Source organism: Dama dama, chromosome 27 (assembly GCF_033118175.1).
Source record: "Dama dama isolate Ldn47 chromosome 27, ASM3311817v1, whole genome shotgun sequence".
NCBI lineage: Eukaryota > Metazoa > Chordata > Mammalia > Artiodactyla > Cervidae > Dama > Dama dama.
Genome location: NC_083707.1, coordinates 12,352,689 through 12,373,485, shown reverse-complemented (window position 1 = coordinate 12,373,485; position 20,797 = coordinate 12,352,689). Strand labels below are relative to the sequence as shown.

General features: G+C 36.6%; 1 pseudogene; it reads left to right on the top strand.

Moving 5' to 3' along the window:
• The first annotated feature begins 587 nt into the window (after positions 1-587).
• The window catches only part of LOC133047603 (tigger transposable element-derived protein 1-like), a 40,163-nt pseudogene continuing 19,953 nt past the window's right edge, over positions 588-20,797 (top strand).

Here is a 20,797-nt window from a genome sequence, read left to right as displayed (position 1 = left end):
GGGTTTCTTGAGACAGCCCCACCATCCACTCCCAGGCCTTCTTCCTTTCATCTTCTGATGCTTGGCGTTCTTCTATGTTCCCTAAAAACTAGTCTGACTCTTACCTAAAATCCCTCCTTGAAACCTTTGCATGGCAGCAACACAGTCCCTGGGGGCACATGGGTCCCAATAAACAGGCCTATCTATCCTATAAGCAAAAGTAGATAGAGTCCATTATGAGATTGAGAAGATTCCTTAGGGTGAGATCAGGAGGGAATTCATGAGACCTCTGACCCTTAGGATTACATACCAGAGCTAAGTCCCCGTGGGGCCGAGCTTCCCAAGATAAGGTTTGTAGATGGCTTTTCACAGTTGACTAGCTGCTGCCATTGAATTGTTTAAAAGTTATGTGTAGGTATTGACTGTTCTGGAAAGTTATTTATGATGTAACCCATGATTATGCACCTGGTACAATCTTATCATTCCCCCCTCCTTAAACCTCTTTAAAGGATTATTGGTTTTAGGGTATATAAGCACTGATGTAAAAGAATAAAGTAGTTTTGATTCTGCACTCAACCAAGACTCGACTTGCTTTCTTTTCTTCGCCGATGCCGCTCATCCAAAGGGAACCTCTGGACTCCACCGGGACTGGACCCTGGTACCTTTTGATGAAAGTAAGAGGAGAGTGAAAAAGTTGGCTTAAAACTCAACATTCAGAAAACTAAGTTCATGGCATCTGGTCCCATCACTTCATGGCAAATAGATGGGAAAACAATGGAAACAGTGACAGAATTTATTGTTTTGAGCTCCAAAATCACTGTAGATGGTGACTGCAGTTATGAAATTAAAAGATGCTTGCTCCTTGGAAGAGAAATTATGACCAACCTAGACAGCATATTAAAAAGCAGAGACATTGCTTTGCCCACAAAGGTCCATCTAGTCAAGGCTGTGGTTTTTCCATTAGTCATGTATGGATGTGAGAGTTGGACTATAAAAAAAGCTGAGTGCCAAAGAATTGATGCTTTTGAATTGTGGTGTTGGAGAAGACTCTTGAGAGTCCCATGGACAGCAAGGAGATCCAACCAGTCCATCCTGAAGGAAATCAGTCCTGATTATTCATTGGAAGGACTGATGCTGAAGCTGAAACTCCAGTACTTTGGCCACCTAATGTGAAGAGCTGACTCATTTGAAAAGACCCTGATGCTGGGAAAGATTGAAGGCAGGTAGAGAAGGGGCCAACAGAAGATGAGATGGTTGGATGGCATCACTGACTCAATGGACATGAGTTTGGGTAAACTCTGGGAGTTGGTGATGGACAAGGAGGCCTGGTGTGCTGCAGTCCATGGGGTCGAAAAGAGTCAGACATTACTGAGCAACTGAACTGAACTGAAATTATTTACATGAGAGATCTCCAGATATTTATGTTGTATATCATTTATGTAAATCACATAGCCTTATGGTTTTCTTTGGGGAATTATCTATTTATACAAATGTGTGGAAAACAGCACACATAGAGTGAAGGCACACTGAACTAGAAATAGTAGATTGAAGTTTAAGGTAGCCGTCAAAATTGGTCATTAGATTAAACTCTAACTTCTGAATCATTTACTAAGTTAGCAGATTCAAATAATTATTATATAATTTTAATTTCACAACAGGCATGAAATGCCTATAATTTATTTTACTGCACCTCACTTTATCATGCTTTGTGGCTGCCGGGCAAGCAGCAAGTACCTCAGGGATATTTTCCCCAATAGTATTTGCTCCTTTCATGTGTCTGTGTCATATTTGGGAATTCTCAAAATACTTCAAATGGTTCCATCAATCTGTATTCGCTATGGTGATCTGTGGAACTTCCCAAGTGGTTCAGTGGTAAAGAATGCACCTGTCAATGCAGGAGACACAGGAGACATGGGTTCGATACCTGGGTTGGGAAGATTCCCTGGAGAAGGAAATGGCAACCGACTCCAGTATTCTTGCCTGAGAAATCCCATGGGCAGAGGAGCCTGGTGGGTTACAGCCCATGAGTCAGACATTATGCAACAACTGAGCACCCACACAATGGTGATCTGTGAGCAGTGGTCTTCAATGTTATTAACTCTTATTAATATAATATTGTGATTGTTTTGGGGCTTCACTAACTGCCCCTCTTAAAGATGGATAGCTAAATCAATAAATAACGAAATCAATGTTCTGACTGCTTCACCGACCAGCTTTCCCCCTATTTCTCACCCTCTCCTTGGACTTCCGTATTCCCTGAAATATAGCAATATGGAAATTAGGCCAGTTAATGTCTCTAATAATGATAGAAAATATGTGGGAAAAAATAATTAAAACAAATAAAGTTTTAAAAATACAAAAGAAAAATAGAGCTAGAAATAACTAAGGTCAGTGAAGAAGACATGTTAGAGGCTGAGATCATCTGAAATCTAGGGCTCTTGTGATAAATATTCAAGTTGTGAATGCAAAGGAAAAGTCTATGAAGAAATTAAAAGTGCTGCTTCAATGAACACAGGAATGATAAGAAAACTTTGATAGTCTGGATGGAAAACCATACTGGCCACAGCATTTCCTTAAGTCAAAGCCTAACCCAGAGTAAGGCCCTAACTCTCTTCAGTTCTGTGGAGACTGAGAGAGGGGAGGAAGCTGGGAAGAAAATCTGAAGCCAGCAGAGGGTGGTTTATGAGACTTAACAGAAGAAAGGCCTTTCCCATAACAGGAAATTGGAAGGCGAGGCAGCAAAAGCTGATGTAGAGGCTACAGCAAGTTATCCAGAAGATCCAACTCAGATCATTAACGAAGGTAGCTGCATTAAACTAGAGATTTTCAGTGTAGATGAAACAGCCTTCTATTAGAAGAGGCCATCTAGGACTTTCATAGCTAGAGAGGAAAAGTCAGTGCCTGGCTTTAAATCTTCAAAGGACAGGCTGACTGTCTTTTAAGGGCCATTGGAGCTGGTGACTTTACATTGAAGCCAATGCTCATGTGTCATTCTGAAAATCCCAGGGCCCTTTAGAATTATGCTATATTTACTCTGCATGTGCTCTATATTTGGAACAACAAAGCCTGGATGAAAGCACATGTTTACAACATGGTCTATTGCATATTTTAAAATCATAGTTGAGACCTACTGATCAGAAAAAAAAAAATTATTTAAAAATGTTACTGCTCATTGATGATGCACCTGATCACCCAAGAGGTCTCATAAAGATACACAATAAGAAAAAAAAGAAAGAAACACAACAAGATGAATGCTGTTTTCATGCCTGCTAACATCATGACCATTCTGCAGCCCATGGATCAGGGAGTCATTTTGACTCTTAAAACTTATTATTAAAGATATATATTTTGTAAGGCTATAGCTGCTATAGATTGTGATCCCTCTGATGTATCTCGGTAGAGTCAATTGAAAACCTTCTGGAAAGGATTCAGAGTTCTAGATGCCATTAAGAACATTGGTGATTTACAGAAAAGGTCAAAATAACAACATAAACAGGAGTTTGGGAGAAATTGATTTAAACTTCACTGATGACTGTGAAGGGTTCAAGACTTTAGTGGAGGAAGGAACTGCCCATGTGGCAGAAATAGCAAGAGAGCTAGAATTAGAAGTGGAGCTTGAGGTTGTGACTGGATTGCTACAATTTCATGATACAACTTTAATGGATGAGGAGTTGTTTCTTATGAAAGAAGAAAGTTGTGATGAGATATGATGGAATGTACTCCTGATGAAGATGCTGTGAAGACTGCTGAAATGAAAGCAAAAGGTTTAGACTACTACATCAAGCTAGTTATAAAGCAGTGGCAGAGATTGAGAGAATTGACTCCAAAGAAAGACATTCTACTGAGGGTAAAATGCTATCAAACAGCATTGCGTGTTGCAGAGAAATCATTAGTGAAAGGAAGTCAGTTGATGCCCAAACTTCACTTTTTCCTAGTTTAAGAAATTGCCACAGCCACCTAACCTCCAGCAATCACCACCCTGATCAGTCAAAAGCCATAAACATTGAGGCAAGACTCTTCGCCAGCAAAAAGGCTATGCTATGCTGAAGGCTCAGATGATGGTTTGCAATTACTTAGCAATAAAGTATTTTTAACCAAGTTGTGTACATTGGTTTTTTCTTTAGACATAATTCTATTGCATGCTTAATAGACTGCAATATAGTGTAAACATAAATTTTACAAGCACTGGGAAAGTTAGAAATTCATGTGAAACACTGTACTGTGAAATTTACTTTATTGTAGAAGTCTAAAACTGGATCTGCAATATCTCTGAGGTATGCATGTATTTGAGGACCTAAAAATAATGAGTCCTTTCCTAATATCCCTATTTCTCTCTTCATTATAGTGTTCCTTTTTTTTTTTGGTTTTGTTTTGTAACACTTTCTGTGTTTGATTACAGAATTCATGAGGGCTAGAGTCCCATCAGCTCTTTCACTGCTCCATCTTCAAACACATTTGTGGTATCTAATATAAAAAGCCACTTCTCTATGTGGAATGTATGAGCAACGACAACAGTAACAAGACTGTTACTGCCATTCACTGACAATGGGTATGGACAAGGATGAAAATATTCCTGCTTATACCTCCACCCAGTCTATCTGATTCCTAGTATTTTTTATTATCAATCTCTTAAAAGTTCATTTTATATTTATATTACATTTATCAACATTTCAATAAAAGTTTAGACTTAGAATATATAGCAAAAATCTTAAGATAGCATATGTCTACGTTATCAAATAGGTTAAAACTTAGTATTGAATACATCTGTGGTCACACTTATATGTGTGTTGCATTTATTTATTACAGAAATAAATATACTTTATTTTTTAAGACTGGGTGATTACTGTACATTAATTATCAAATAACTTTGAGGTAATTATTGAATATAAGGCTCAGACTTTTTAAAATCAGTTTTTAATTATTTTACCTCCCTTTATATGTATTTTAAATCTCTTTTGCCTTTATTTTCTAACATAATATATATGTATATATGTGATTTTATGATAATACATTTAAATACTTTACATAGGCTAATCTAAAATATATGCTAGAGGTAGAAAAGAACTGAGGTTTCATATATATTTGTCCATGAAGGATATTATGCAAATTTGTCCAAGAAGGAAATTATGCAAATAATACACATTTTCAAAGGCATACTAATTGATTTCTGTGTTATTTGCTAATATTTCTAGAATGAACTGTCTATGTAACTATACATAAGCTGGTGTGTCCCTTCTATTTTATATATATTAACATTTTCATAATTATAATATGTGAAAAAGCAATTTTCACATTAATACAAAATAGATATTTTTATAAAAATAAAATATACATTAAATAACTTGCAATTTATTAAAATAAAATGTAAATGAAGAACATAGTTTTGATATTAAATTATATCAGTGGGAAACATGAAATATTCTAACGACATTTGCCTCAAAACCTGAAATGTACTGTAAAGCTGAATTGTTTACAAAACAGAAGCCATTGAAACAAAAGAAAATGCATACTTCAAAAAATTAATAAAGGAAATATTAAATGTACTTAGGCTGCAAATACTGAAGCAACTTTGGTGAAAATTTAAATTCTTTAATTAAAAACACGTTGCAATAAATGTATAACTATTTTGGCTATTTGAAGTTGTTTCATGCTAGATATGTATTTTATATTCCAATTTATTATTCAGATCTGGGATATATTTGCAAAAGCAATGTCTCAAAATTAACTCCTTTTTGCTACATCTGAAAATATTATAGTCTTGGAATATAATCAAAGTAATCCTGAATTATTGATGGGCTTTTATTTCTTTAATAAATGAATTACTAGAAATTCACAAGAAGATTTCCTGTTTAGTTACCAATTCTCATGTATGCATATGATTTAATAATTTATGCAAACTACTTAGCTGCTTTTGTGGTAAAATTTTATCAGTCACATTACAAACAATGAGGTGTGGTACTGGCCCTTCATTTATTCTTTCCAGACAGTTTATGACATTTTATATCTGTCACCTGAGATAATTCATATGCTAATCCCTCAGTCATTTTAACAAAACTCTTTGATGACTGGCAAAAGATGTTTCTAATAGACAGTCAGCAGAAATACTCTAAATGATCATGAATGGAATGACATACTGACGCCGTCAAATATATTGATCAGCTTTATGCAGATACTTTCTGCCCATTTTTATAAATTTTACAGTCTTAAAATGCAACATCAAATTGTTTGCTTAGGTCTTAAAATAAAAGTAATAATTACTATAAAACCCAAGAGGAATTTCAGTGCTATTTAAAATAAAAGAATCAGACCATTTATTCCACTCAGGTTCTCTGTTTTTCAGATGGTAAAATAATCTTTGAGAGGGAAATTGTCTTTGTGCTTCATTTTAAACAATATTCACAATTTGCCCTTTATGATTGGAAATGAATTCATGGCTGATAATTTATTCAGAAAATTCATATGTTGAGGCTATTGTTTGCTTCCAGATATGAGGTCTATTTGGAAGATACTGTGTGCTAACTGTATTTGCAAATAAATAACATTGCAAATGAAAGGTTGTAAAATGATAATTTTGACTTATTAAAATTAAACATAAATAAAAATAACTTATGAAGAAATATGATACATTCTATATGTTTTATATCAACCATCCCAATCATGTCAGTTTCATATTTAATTACTCCAGTATCTTCTTGGTCCAAGTAGTTTTCACTGAAATTCTCCAGTTGTCTCCTAGCTAGTCATTCTTTTTCTACATTTAATGCTCAACAGTCTATTCTGAAAATTATATCACAGATGTTTCTTACACTAAATTAGATAATAAAAATAATTTATTGAAAACCTTGCAAATGCTACACTTTCAATATTGAGCAAAAATCCTCACAATTGCTGACAAAATTCTCAAATATGGACACCTATTAATTCTTCTTTTCTTCCCATAGCACACTACACTGGGCTCCATGTAATTCTCACTTTTCCTTTTTCTTTTGTGGATCCTTGAGTTGTTTTTTTGTTTTTGTTTTACTTAAGGTTTTTTTTTTGGTGCTTATTATATGCCAAGATACTATAATTTATTTTCATAAATCTCTAGTAAAAGGTCAATAAAATTAGGGATTTTGTATCTGTTTTGCTTATTGATTGGGGCTTCCTAGGTGGCTCAGTGGTAAAGGATCTACCTGCCAATGGAGGAGATGCAAGAGATCCATCCTTGAGTCAGGAAGATTCCCTAAAGGAGGAAATGCTTATTGATATATTTCAAACACCTAGATCAGTGAGTGTCACAGAGTAGCTCATCAATTCTTATTTGTTAAAATATTAAATGAAAAATGAAGGGAAAAAGTAAGGAAGACCAGTGAGGGGGGGGAAGAAGAGAAGAAAAAAAAAAAAGAAGCAAAATAGAACATATCAATATTTTGAATTTTTTAATGTACAAATTTTTATTATCACAAAAGAAAGACTTCCCAAATAAAGAGAAAAGCATGAATAAATATGAGTGGGAAATCAATACCAGGGTTTTTGTGCAACCACTGATGGGAACAGTGTAGGGATGATATCCATAACATAAGCACTGTAGATTCAATTTTGGAGTCTTTTTAATGTATGGTGTCTATGGGTATCTCTCATATCCATCAAACTGTATCATACTGTCACTCTTCTTTTACATTTCAACACTCACTCACCCACTTCCTGTAGAACTAGTGGAACTGAGCAGAAGCCCCCCTGCTCAGCCCATCCCACCCTGCCCAGGTACAAAACACCTCTCTGTCCCCCGCCTCTCGTTTGTAGGAAAACTAGTCTCCCAGGCCTCCCAAAGTCGCAAAAGAGCAGGTTTGAACAGTTAATGGTTAGGAAGATAAAGTCACCGATCAGGATTCAATGAAAGAACAAGATTAACACTATTGCTCATAAAAATCTGTATCCTTGTGGGCACTAGAATAATTGTGGCTTGCTCTGCCCATTTGTGCAAGCAGGCAACTAAAATTGTCAGCAAAGAGATGCTGCAAACAGACCCAAGTCCACATCTCCCACTCTGAAAATATGGCGCCCTATGTCAGCACATTAGCCCCTCATCTCACAGACATGCAAGGGTGGTTGAGAAGCTGGGATTTCTAAGCGGCTCTTTTGCCCTTGCCTGTTTGTCTATTTATGTTCCCTTTAAACCTTGACTATGAAAATGAGATCACGAGGGAACATTTAACCTAACTCCTGCCTTCTGCTCTACTGAACGTACACAATGCCTTGCCTAACCTGTTGATTTCTTTACTGGATTAAAAGGAGTAAGAATGAAGAATTAAGGAATTAAAAAATGATGACTAACTGTACCCCCAGCTTCTCTCCTCAGCAAATTTGCAGGCAGATAACTCTGTCAAGACAGCATTCAGTTGCAGGCTGATTATTCAGGCAAGACAGTATTGAAAAGACAATCAGAAGTCAGTGGGTCTGCATGCAATGGAATAATGACAAAGAATCAGACCTCCTCCTTGATGATTAACTGAAAACTGTTTTCCCTTTGCCCCTTAGAAATTGTTATAGCTGAGTGGAATCTTCCAAGTCATTCTCCAAGCATGAGCTCACCTTCTCAGATTGAAGGAATGCTTTTCTGAATAAAGCACCTTTCCTTCCTACTGACACTTGCTTTTTGAGCATCAAGGAGCCAAATCTGAGTTCGGTCACACTAGGACTTTAAGTCTCCTGACACCCAGTATTGAGCTATTTATTATTCCAAGCTGTCAAATAGATACATTTCTAAAACACAGGGGTCCACACAATTGTGCAATGCACATACGCACATTTGTGTATTTATGTTCCACTTGACTAATTGCTCTGTTGTACCTTAAGATGCTTTTCAGTGAACTGTTGTCTTTTCAGTGATGTTTCTTAAAAATATCCTTTTATACCACTTAGTATTTGATAATATATAAAGTTGTCTAGAGCCAAATTATATATTCTATGTTATTCTCAAATTGTTTCCCATTTCTACACCATTATTATCTGAGCTAATTCTCCTAATGTATAAATGTCTTGAATACAGGGACCAATTCTAAAAGCACTTGAAATAATGCTGAATGAACAGCAAGTGGTAAAAAATGCTATTGATGGCGACATCAGAGAAATAACAATGAAGAACAAGTCTAAGGGAGTATGTATTTTTCTTGTATTCTTCCTCACCTTGGCATTATAAATACCATACTTTCGCATGTGAAGTTGAGGTTTATCATTTCTGATACTTTTCCTGGATGTTGATAAAACCTACATTTTTTTTCATGAATCTTATAACCATATTTATCCCATCTTTCTAAAACATATTTTATGTCACCACTACTTCTAAGTGAAATTTACACTAATTAAATGAAATAACTAAGAATTGAAATGCCAATCCCAAGGAGGGGGGTTTAGGTAGAAAATAATTACCGTGTTTGCCCAGAACACAGTGGATGTTTTTTATGACACTGCAGTATCTTGGCTTTGGGAAATATACTTGACCTCTTAGCCTATTGTATTGGACAGGAATTATATCCAATCCATCAATTCTGATGTCAAAATGGTGAATTCCTGGCAGCAACAGACTCCTCTTTCAGGAGAAAATCAGCTTTTGTCCATTGTCAGTTTCTCTATAATTCTAAATATTTAGATGACATTTACAAAAACAAAACAAACAGGTCCTTAATGAGCATGACAAATTTTTAGCTAAATCCACTGGAAGCTTGACTATCCTGGAAGAGGAAAATAGGTCTGTTTGTTTTGAATGTCAACATACGAATGAATTAATTCTAAACTATTTTAGCATTGAAAACGAACGTGCTTTCATCACTGTTTTCAGTGCTGTAATTTCCTTAGGGGGGATTTGAAAGGGCAAAAGTGTCACTCTTTCTAAGCTGTCAAGAACCAGCAAACTGTTTTTTAGCAACTGTCCTGTAGTTGTATTAAGTTCATGCATTTTTTTTTTCTTGGCCAAAGGAAACTGTGGTAACACAATGTGTCTGTGCTGTGATGGTCTCATCTCTAATGTGTCACATCCAACTTGCCTAATGATCTATTTATTTTTATTCAACATATTAAAAGTCCTACTGAACACCCTTACTTCCTGTGAATCTTTCCATTCTCTTTCATCTCAAACAGACCAATTTCCACTTTCTAATTTAGGGCTTATTTGTGCCTGCCTCTCCCTCCTCACCGTTACTGGACGCACAGCTCACCACTGGAACTCATCCTTCGGATTTCAGCCAGAAAGTCTTTGCTTACCTGTCACCCAAACTAGGCTTCATCCTGTCATTACATTGTCTTATGGCACCGGGTACTTCTCATTCATATCACTTTTCATGGATATAATGAGGCATTACTCTTTTATGCCCTGTTTAATGTTTGTTTTCCTCCCTAGACTGTAAGTTCCAAGCTGGCAAGAGCCCTCACACCCTTCTCCTCCCTTCCGTCCTCTGTCATGACAACAGACGCACAGCAGGGACACAGATTGCATGAATAAATGAATGACACTCTATTGTTCTCTATATATCTTCTCTGAATTGGGTGTGGGAGAAAAACCTCATTTATTTTATTTTAAATAGAAAAGATAAGCTATTCTGGCATAATTAAGAATTTGAATCATACAGTGAATACTTAGCCGTTTATAATTCAGTCCAATTATGTGCGTCATGGGCTTCCCAGGTGACACAGTGGTAACGAATCCACCTACCAATGCAGGAAATGCAGATTCAATCTCCGGGTTAGGAAGATCCCCTGGAAAAGGAAATGGCAACCCGCTCTAGTATTCTTGCCTGGAAAATCCCACAGACAGAGGAGCCTGGTGGGCTACAGTCCATGGGGTTGCAGTCAGACGTGACTTAGTGACTAAACAACGATAGTATGCCATGGTGTATATATACCTCATCTTCCATTCATCTATATAAGTCAATTATTCTCACAGAAAAGGAGACCAAAGGCGAGCATCATATCCAGGCAAACTTATTTGCAAGCAATTGTTAAATTAATTCAATTGTTAAATTAATCCACTATAACATTCAATTTTGTTCATAAACACATATTTTCTTTAGCTTTTTGTCACTTTTTTGATTTAGGCATGTTTATTCTAACTTACTGCAGTAATTCTGTGGGAAAGGCAAGTAATTCTTTTCAGTGAGTGCTATGCACAGACTTTTAAAATCATTAGGAACATTTCTAAATTATGTGACTATACTCTTAATTCAAGTTCTTTTTTGAGTTTTTCAAATAATTGGGCTTATGCTAATGATCTGAGATTTAAAATAGGTATGGGAGGTGTTATAATAGCAATGCACTGCCAGAAAAAAAAAATGTAATTTTAGCCCTCATGAATAATTGCAACAGTGCCATCAACACCACTGTGGAATATGCGACAGATGTTTGAGTTGGCCGCTCTACAGTGTTCCTACAAAAACGCTCTTGCCATTGTTGGGAGGGGCTTGGGGAGGTAGGTCCTATATTATGTGGTCTTAAGCATTGACAGTGTGTTGGCCACTAAGCTACCCTTATTAAAATCCTAAGTGCGAAGTACAATTATTCATCAACAGTATCCCAGGCAGACGTTTTCGCTCTCACTGCTCAGTGATTTGTGATTTCCACAGGACAGTATTGTATCATCCATGTGACTTTTTTTCTTTGCCTTAACATTTTTCAGTGATTATATTGGCCAAAGTCAATGCTTTCCACAATGTATCTAAAGGATTTGTATTTGAAAACTAAAAATATTTTGCTTTTGATCTTTGAGGGTATGGTACAGAATTTGAGAGGACTTTACAATTCAAAGCTGTTTCATCTTTGAAAGGAGTTAGAGATCTCAGCTCTTTGAAAAGAGTGTAGAGAACGTGGCTCTCAGTGATTCTCTTTAAAATGTTGGCCCTGGTTGTTGTTGCTTGTTTTGTTTTTGAGAGACAGAGGAAGGGGAACATTTTGACACACTAAAATTCATAAATCTCAACTGGGAAATCCTGAGAAAATCAAATCACCTCTTAGTTACACCAGGATTAAGGTAGCTGCTGCTATTGCTGCTAAGTCGTTTCATTCGTGTCCGACTCTGTGCGACCCCATAGACGGCAGCCCACCAGGCTCCCCTGTCCCCGGGATTCTCCAGGCAAGAACACTGGAGTGGGTTGCCATTTCCTTCTCCAATGCATGAAAGTGAAAAGTGAAAGTGAAGTCACTCAGTCGTGTCTGACTCTTAGCGACCCCATGGACTGCAGCCTACCAGGCTCCTCCATCCATGGGATTTTCCAGGCAAGAGTACTGGAGTGGGCTGCCATTGCCTTCTCCAAGTATTAAGGTAGAAAATACTGCAACTGACAATATTTGGGACCCATTCTCAGCCCATCTACCATTTCCACTATATCCAGAGGTAACCACTGTACTGTTCGAGATTTTTGTTAATATTGTTTTCCACTAAAAATTACTTCTACATGTGCTAGATTGTCATACAATGTAACATACCAATATACTTTTTTGCACATGCAGAGGTAGAATAAAATAATAACTGTGCAAGCTAAAACTGTGCAAAGTATTAGACAAACACATTTTAAAAAATGCAGTTTCCATATATGTATATTTTCTGGATATAAATTCTTTATCAGATACTTTTTCAAATATTTTCTCCCAGTCTTTGCCTTGGCTTTCATTTTCATAATGGTATTTTAAATTTTAATAGTCTTGATGAAGTCCAATTCATCATTTTATAAAATTATAGTTTTGGTGTTATAGCTTTTTGCCACATTAGTTTGGGGGAAATTATTAGTCATTATCACTTCAAATATTTCTTACCCATGTTACTGATTTTTCCCTTATTCTTAAGTTGTATCTGCGCATATGTTAGACAGGGTTTCCCTGGAAGGTCAGATGGTAAAGAATCCATCGGCAAAGCAGGAGACCCAGGTGTAATATCTGGTTGGGGAAGATCCCTTGGAGAAGGGAATGGCTACCCACTCAGTCTTCTTGCCTGGAGAATCCCATGGACAGAGGAGCCTGGTAGGCTGCAGGCCTTGAGGTCACAGAAAGTCAGACACAACTGAGCGACTAAAAATATACACATAAATATTAGACAGTACAATGGTCCATTTTCCTTGTGTTTTCTTTTATAAAAAGTCTCTTTCCCCTTTGCATTTTGTTTGGGTAATTTATACTTTTTTTTATTCTCTCATTTTCAAGTTTATTGATTCTTCCCTCAAATGTTTCAATCCAACTGATAAGCCAGTGAACAGATTTTTTTTTTTTAGTTATCAGAATTTTATTTTGAATATTTCTTAATACTGTATTTTCTTCTCTCTGATGAAATTCTCATCTTTGCATGCATATTGAACTATTTTTCACTAGATACTTTTAAGATAATAGTGATGGTTATTTTTACCATTTTTGTCTGATAGTTGCAACATCTTATTTCTGTCTGGTTTCGTGAGCTGCTTTATCTCTTGAAAATGGGGATTTAGTTTTTCTCTCTGTTGTATTTTCATACATTTCTATTGAATGCAAGTTATTCTAGTGGAATGACAGAAGCGATGATAAGTTGTTCTAAACCTTGGTTAAGGCCTCAGGTATTCTTCCCGTCAGGTCATTAGAGTCAGTGGTTGGGCCAATATAGTCTGGAATGGCACCAGTTTTTTATGGTTTTTATAACAGTTTGCTGTTGTTGCTACTGCTGTGGTTGATTTCCAAATGTCACAGGTTTCCCATGCCTCTAGTGGTGGTGAAGTGCTGGGGAGGTTTTCTGTGCTCAATTCCCAGCTTTCAGCCATTCCTGAATGTCTGTGCCGCAGATGACTAGCCTTATATACTTGCCCTTCCTCGCAGTAGATTGTACAATACTTGGCATTGGAATCCCGTGAGTTTTAGTCCTGTCTCCTATTTTCTCAGTCTTAAAAAGGTTCTGTGCCCCTGTGCCTTGGACAAGCATCTTCCTCAGCATCCCTACATCTCCATCCCCTGGAGTTCTAACTCAGCCTTAGATCCACAGTTGACCTTGGAAGGGGATTTCCTGCACCACCAGCAACTGGGAAAGAACCCTTCAATATAGACCAGGCCATATAGAGAATATTCATATAGACTGTAAGGCCTGAGATGATTGTCACCTCTCCATCAGCTGTAGACATTTCTCTCTAACTTGCCTTCATCCTCAGCCTTTACCTTGCAGGTAAGTGGTCTTGATTTCCCTGCCCAGAAGCTTCTGACTTGCTTTGCAGAATACCATCATGGGGGACGTGATCGCTGACCACACTACCATCCTCACAGGTGCTAACTATCTCAGGAGGATCCTTTCCCCTCTCTCTGTAGCTTTTGTTCCATAGGAATGAAACGTGTGTATCATTGGCAGGGTTTGTGTCTAACTTCCCTGCAGGGGCTTCCACGATGGTTCAGTGGGTAAAGAATCCTCCTGCGATGCAGGAGACACAGGAGATGCAAGTTTAATCCCTGGGTCAGGAAGATCCCCAGGAGAAGGAAATGGCAGCCCACTCCAGTGTTCTTGCCTGGATAATCTCATGGACAGAGAAGCCTGGCGGGCTACAGTCCACGGGGTCACAAAAAGTCAGAATGACTAAGCACTCACCACACTCCTGCTGCAAGGCATAGCCTCTTTAGAGCCTAGTATGAGAGTGAGTTCTTGCCATTCCCAGTGATGCTGTCCTTTGGTTTCACACAAGAACAAGTCAGGAGAAACAGGCAGTGAGTCGCTTGTGTCTTGTCTGCAACCTGTGATGACCTCCTTTGAGTTCTGCGGGCAGAAGCATTTGCAGCTCCTAACCTGGGGGATTAAGGTACTTCCAGTATAAACAGAAAGGACTCAGGAAGTAGGATATATTTCGTGCCTGTCTCAGAACAGCTGCCAATCACGTCGGCACATCTGAGCCACTCAGCTTTGCTCTCTCTGGCTTTTGCCCTGCACTCAATTTCTCCTGAGATTTCAAGCAATGCAGGGCTGTATGGCTGAGGAAAGGCGGTTGCTAAGTGCCCCCAGCAACTTCAGATTTATTAGCTCCCACTTGACTTCTAGTCAAGTTAAATTTTACCTGCTTATACTGTGGTCAAAACAGGTCTAGATTCCCTGATGCTCTGTCATGGGTGAGAAAACACATATGTCCTCTGACTGCTTGGAAGAATTTAAACCTCTTTGGATTTCAGACGCTTCCTTAACTACTAACTTCAGCTTTCCAATGGGCATAAGAAATGCTATGAAATTATAGCTTATTTTTTCTCATTATTAAATGAGAGGCAACATGTTAAAGAAGCACACAATTCGAAGTTTAGATGAAAGTTCATCCACAAAATTGTCATGTGTTTGTTTTGCTGCAGTTTGAAATATTTTTAAATTTCTCTTATGATTCATTATTTTTTGGATCCTGAGGTTATTTAGTAGCATAGTGTTTTATTTACAGATATTTGTGGATTTTCTTCATATTTTAATTTTATCAATTTCTAATTTAGTGTAATTATGGTCTAATTTAATATACCTAGTGTATGTTGTTGTTTAGTAGCTAAATCGTGTGCAAATCTTTTGCAACCCAATGGATTGTAGTCCGCCAGGCTTCTCTGTCCATGGGATTTCCCCGGAAAGAATACTGGAGCAGGTTGCCATTTCCTTCTCCAGGGAATTTTCCCGAACCAGGGATAGAACTCTTGTCTTCTGCATTGTAGGCAGATTCTTTACAATTGAGCCACTGGGGAATATATGAGTGGACCCATGCAATTTAAATCTGTTGTTGAAATGTCATCTGGAGTTATTTGCTCTGCCCTTTTTATAGAAATGTAAATTATGTCAAGTTGGTTGGTAGTTTTCAGATCTTCTATAACTTGATGGATTTGCTTTACATTTGTTCTTCATAATTTGACAGTAACATTTAGAATCTCCAACTGTTGGTGGATTTATCTACTTCTCCCCTTAGTCATGTCAATTATTACTTTATGTATTTGGAAACATTCTCTTTTAGGTCCACAAATATATAGGTCCACAAGCAATTGTATGTCTTTTTGATGAATAACTAAATTAAAATATTAGAACATGTTTTTCTCAATTTTTGCTAATGCTTTTTGTCTACTCTTTTTGATTAAAATGCAATTTTTCTTAGGTTTTCAGTGTGCATTCCTTTTTCAAATACTTTATTTTAAAACTATCTAGTTCTTCGTACCTAAATATTTTTCCTTGTAAAAGACATATAGTTAGTGTTGCAGACATAGAGAATGGACTTGCGAACACTGCAGGGAAAGGAGAGGTGGGACATGTATACACTGCCTTGCATAAAATAGATAGCTAGTGGGAAACTATAGCACCGGGAGCTCACCTCAGTGCCCTGTGATGACCTGGAGGGGTGGGATGTGGGCAGGGTGGGTTGGAGGCTCAAGAGGGATGGGATATATGGATACTTACAGCTGATCCATGTTGTATAGCAGAAACTAACACAAAATTGTAAAGCAATCATAGTCTAATTAAAAAATACATTTAAAAAAGAAAAAACAAGAAAACAAAACAAAAAGCTTATAGTCTTACTGTTTTTATTTTAACTAATTCTGAAATTTGTGGGGTTTAGTTGGATGATTTTGTGCTTTTGCATAAATACACACATATAATACATACATATACATACATATATATATACATATATATATATATATATAACATATATGTTTTACCTAAATACTTATCCTTTTAAAATTCTTTTCTGAAATTTGTGATTCCATTTGACATCATTAATTTTGCTTGAAACATTTATTTTAAGATTCCTTACAGTATGTGTTCTTCTAGAGATAATGAGCCTTAGCTTTAGTCTGTCTTAGATTGTATTTCTTTTATGCTAATGTTCTGCCCATTAGTGTTACCTTATCTATTCTTCATTAATATTTGGAATTGTTTCGAATATTTTTATCTCTTTATTTCCAATATAGTTCTACTTTAAATGTGTTTCTTGAAAAATGCAATATATTGGGTGTGGAGTTTTAGCCCTTCCTAACAATGTGTTTTCCAGTGTTAAAATCAAATACAGTCACATGCAGTATAAACAGCTGACACCCTTGATTTGTTTTTCCTGTCTTAATTTATTATTTATTCTACTCTGTTAATTCTTTTCTTTTTTTGCTTTATTATTGATAATTTAGTTAAATTGCTCTTTTTTAGTTTTGTACCACTGTTAGTTTTATAATTCTACACCAGTTTTTCACTTTGTCAATGATCACTTTCATTTTGAGATGCTCATGTGTCCATCACAGAAAAGTTTCCCATTACTTCTCTCATGACTTTGCACACAACTTGTATTATATAATCTCCATTCCCATTTAGATGAATCTTTTAGAATATTCATGACTTTACTATCATTCCAAATTTCTCTTCATTTACGTGTTACTGGTTTTCTTTCCACAAATTTTCTGAGAGTTATAAAACATTTTAGTTACAGATATCTTTAGAAATTTCTTTGAAAAAAAGTCACTTTTGCACTTATTGAGCACTTTTGATACATTCCAACAGACTACAATATTCATATAAATAAATATATATGTATATATAGTCTTCATTGGTTTTTAACATAAAGATGCATGTATGTATGTATATATATATATATATATGCTCACAATCCTCATTAATATTTATTCATCTCATCATTAGTTATTTTGTTATATAATTTCTATATTTTTGGTTAAGTAGAATTTTAGGAACCATCAACTGTTTTATTTTTCATTTTTAAACCACTTTTTTCCCCCTAAGCCAAACTATTTTTTTTTTTGAACCAAAATTGTTTCCAAGAAAATTCATGGGTTTTAGAATATCTAAATTATCTCATGACTAAGAATAACGCTGTGGCTTTGATTTTTTTACAAAGAAATTTTAATACCACATGCTTCTCAGGACACATTTTATTTTTCTAAAGTTTTGAAGATGATAATTCTCATGTTATATTGCAGCATCAAGTGTTACTATCAAAAAACCTGGGACTACCATTATTTTGTCTTCTTTGTATATATCTTTCTCCTTTTTTTTTTTTTTGGATTATAATCAGATGCATATAATGTAAAATCAAGGGCTTCCCAGGTAGCAACTAGCTGTAAAGAACTTGCCTATGAAGGAGACATAAGAGATGTGGGTTCAATCCCTGGGTTGGGAAGATCCCCTGGAGGAGGGCATGGCAACCAATATTCCTGCCTGGAGAATCCCATGGACAGAGGAGCCTGGTGGGCTACAGTCCATGGGGTTGCAAAGATTCGGATATGACTGAAGTGACTTAGCATGCATATAAACAATGTCAAACAGGAACAAATCATTTCAACAAATAAAGGTGTACATCCCTACACAGACACAGGAGAAAATGGAATTGAGAACTGATTTGAGAATTGTTCTGTGATCATCAGGTACCCAAATTTCTCCTGTTTTTATTGTACCAACATTGGTACATGGCTTTAAAATTCAACTTCAGAACGGCTAATAAAACTTCAGCTAATGGTAGAACTCAATATAGGAAAAAAGTAATAAGAAAGACAGAAAGGGACTGACCATATCCCAACTGTATTTTTTTAATTAATTAATTTTTTATTGATGGATAATTGCTTTACAGAATTTTGCTGTTTTCTGTCAAACCTCAACATGAATCAGACATAGGTATACATATATCCCCTCCTTTTGAACCTCCCTCCCATCTCCCTCCCCATCCCACCCTTCTAGTTTGATACAGAGCCCCTGTTTGAGTTACCCAACGGAATTTTGATGTTTATCTTTCTCTTATGTTAAAACAAAGCAAAACTAAACAAGAATAATAACACTAGAACAGGTATGCCAAGCACCCTAGTCTGCTCCACTGTTGAAAAATGTCTGCTAGATTTCTAACACTAAGACTACTATTTTAGCAAGAAGGGAAGAGAATGTGAGAAGAGCAAATGACAGTAACCACCTGCTAAATCAATTTTTCTATCCCGTCTTCCCACAAGCCCACCCAACAACTTTGACTCTTATTAATTGATCGCCTCTAGCTGCCAGCAAGGATATCTCTTACTTGTTATCCACATAGAATAAAACTGAGGTCTATTATTAAGGAAGATGAGACAGTAGTAAGCTATATGTTTCTTCTATATTTGCACATTCTACAAGAATGACTCTATTATATCTTTTTAATCTTTGGATTTTAATACCTACATAAGAATAAATTCATTCAAAAATTGAGTAGACACTGAAGCAATTTTTTTTTGTTATTTTTTAATGAAAATAACAGAGCTAAATACCTAGTCTGTTATACTTTTTAAACTCTTACTAACTGGCTTTTAAGCTCTGCCAGCTCCTTTCTTTTTTATCTCTGCAGTTGTTGCCTTTAGGCCATGCGAAACACTTGCCATCTTTGCCAGTAAATTCACTACTTCTGTATGGCAAGGCACCAGAATTATTCCCCACTATGTCTGCAACTTCACAAGCACTACACATAATTGAGACAATATACAATATAGAAGCACTTGGATTTTAACCCTGAAAACATTCCAAATCACAGACTCCCTGACAACTTATTTTGTAAGCCCTAGAGAGAGCTTCTCCCTTGGCAAAATGGCATTTCTTCTGTCTCTGTTAGTAGATTGGAAAGCTCCAGCCTCAATTTATTTCTTACTTGATACAGCTTTTTGAAAGCATGAGAAGGAGCCAACACAAACTAACATTCTGAATTTTTCATAAATTTCCCATCATATACCACCCTCAGGAATCATAGCTCTTCCTTCCAAAATCTGAAGGTAACTACTGAGGTACCACTACACAATGTGCACCCCAGCTTTCCAGCCTGCAAAATTACTTTCCTTGTCATACGTATTCTCATTCTCCAGTTAGCCAGTTCTATAATCTGTCCTCTTACTGACATTTCCACCACAACTGGTTCTCAATTTAACTTAAGATTCATACATAGAATAGAAGTCCTCCCCAAAAAGGTTCAGAGAAGGCAACGGCAACCCACTCCACTACTCTTGCCTGGAAAATCCCATGGACAGAGGAGCCTGGTAGGCTGCAGTCCATGGGGTCCCTAGGAGTCGGACATGACTGAGCGACTTCACTTTCACTTTTCACTTTCATGCATTGGAGAAGGATATGGCAACCCACTCCAGTGTTCCTGCCTGGAGAATCCCAGGGACGGGGGAGCCTGGTGGGCTGCTGTCTATGGGGTCGCACAGAGTCAGACACGACTGAAGTGACTTAGCAGCAGCAGCAGCAAAAAAGGGTTTAAACAAGGGAGAAAACTAATTATTTATCATGCAGACAAAGACCAGCCTAGTTAGGCTGCCTAGAACAAATGTTAGCTTTGTTTTGTGTTTTCTTTAGGACATCCTCAATGTTACCTCTTAGAGCAGAGTAGATGCTGGGTTTCTGGCTTCAGGTTTGTGTGTCCAAAAAGAAGAAGAATGGGTTCAAAGGAAAAGGGCATGTGTGCTAGCTGACCTAGAGATCTCAAAGTGTCTTACCAAACAGCAATGCCAATTATATTTCACAGGTTACCACAGTGATAAGAGAGGCTGCAAAAAGCAATTATTGCACTAAGTAAGTCACTAACTGGAATACACTTCTGTTCTTTTTATTAGCAAATTGAAAGATGTTCCGTCAAAGGAGACGAGATCTAGGCTTCTCTAACTTTTGCTTTGTTAACAAGAATGCACGTGAAATTGTTTCATGAGTATATAAAATTATATTATGTATAATCAAATTTTCCTGATACAGTAAACCCTTTTGATCATCATTTTAAAATCTTTATATAACATTTAATTTCTTTTACTTCTCATTGAATTGTATTTCAAACATTTGTATTTTTCAATACTATATTCTTTGGTAATAGCAGAACATCTATGCCACATCTCCATC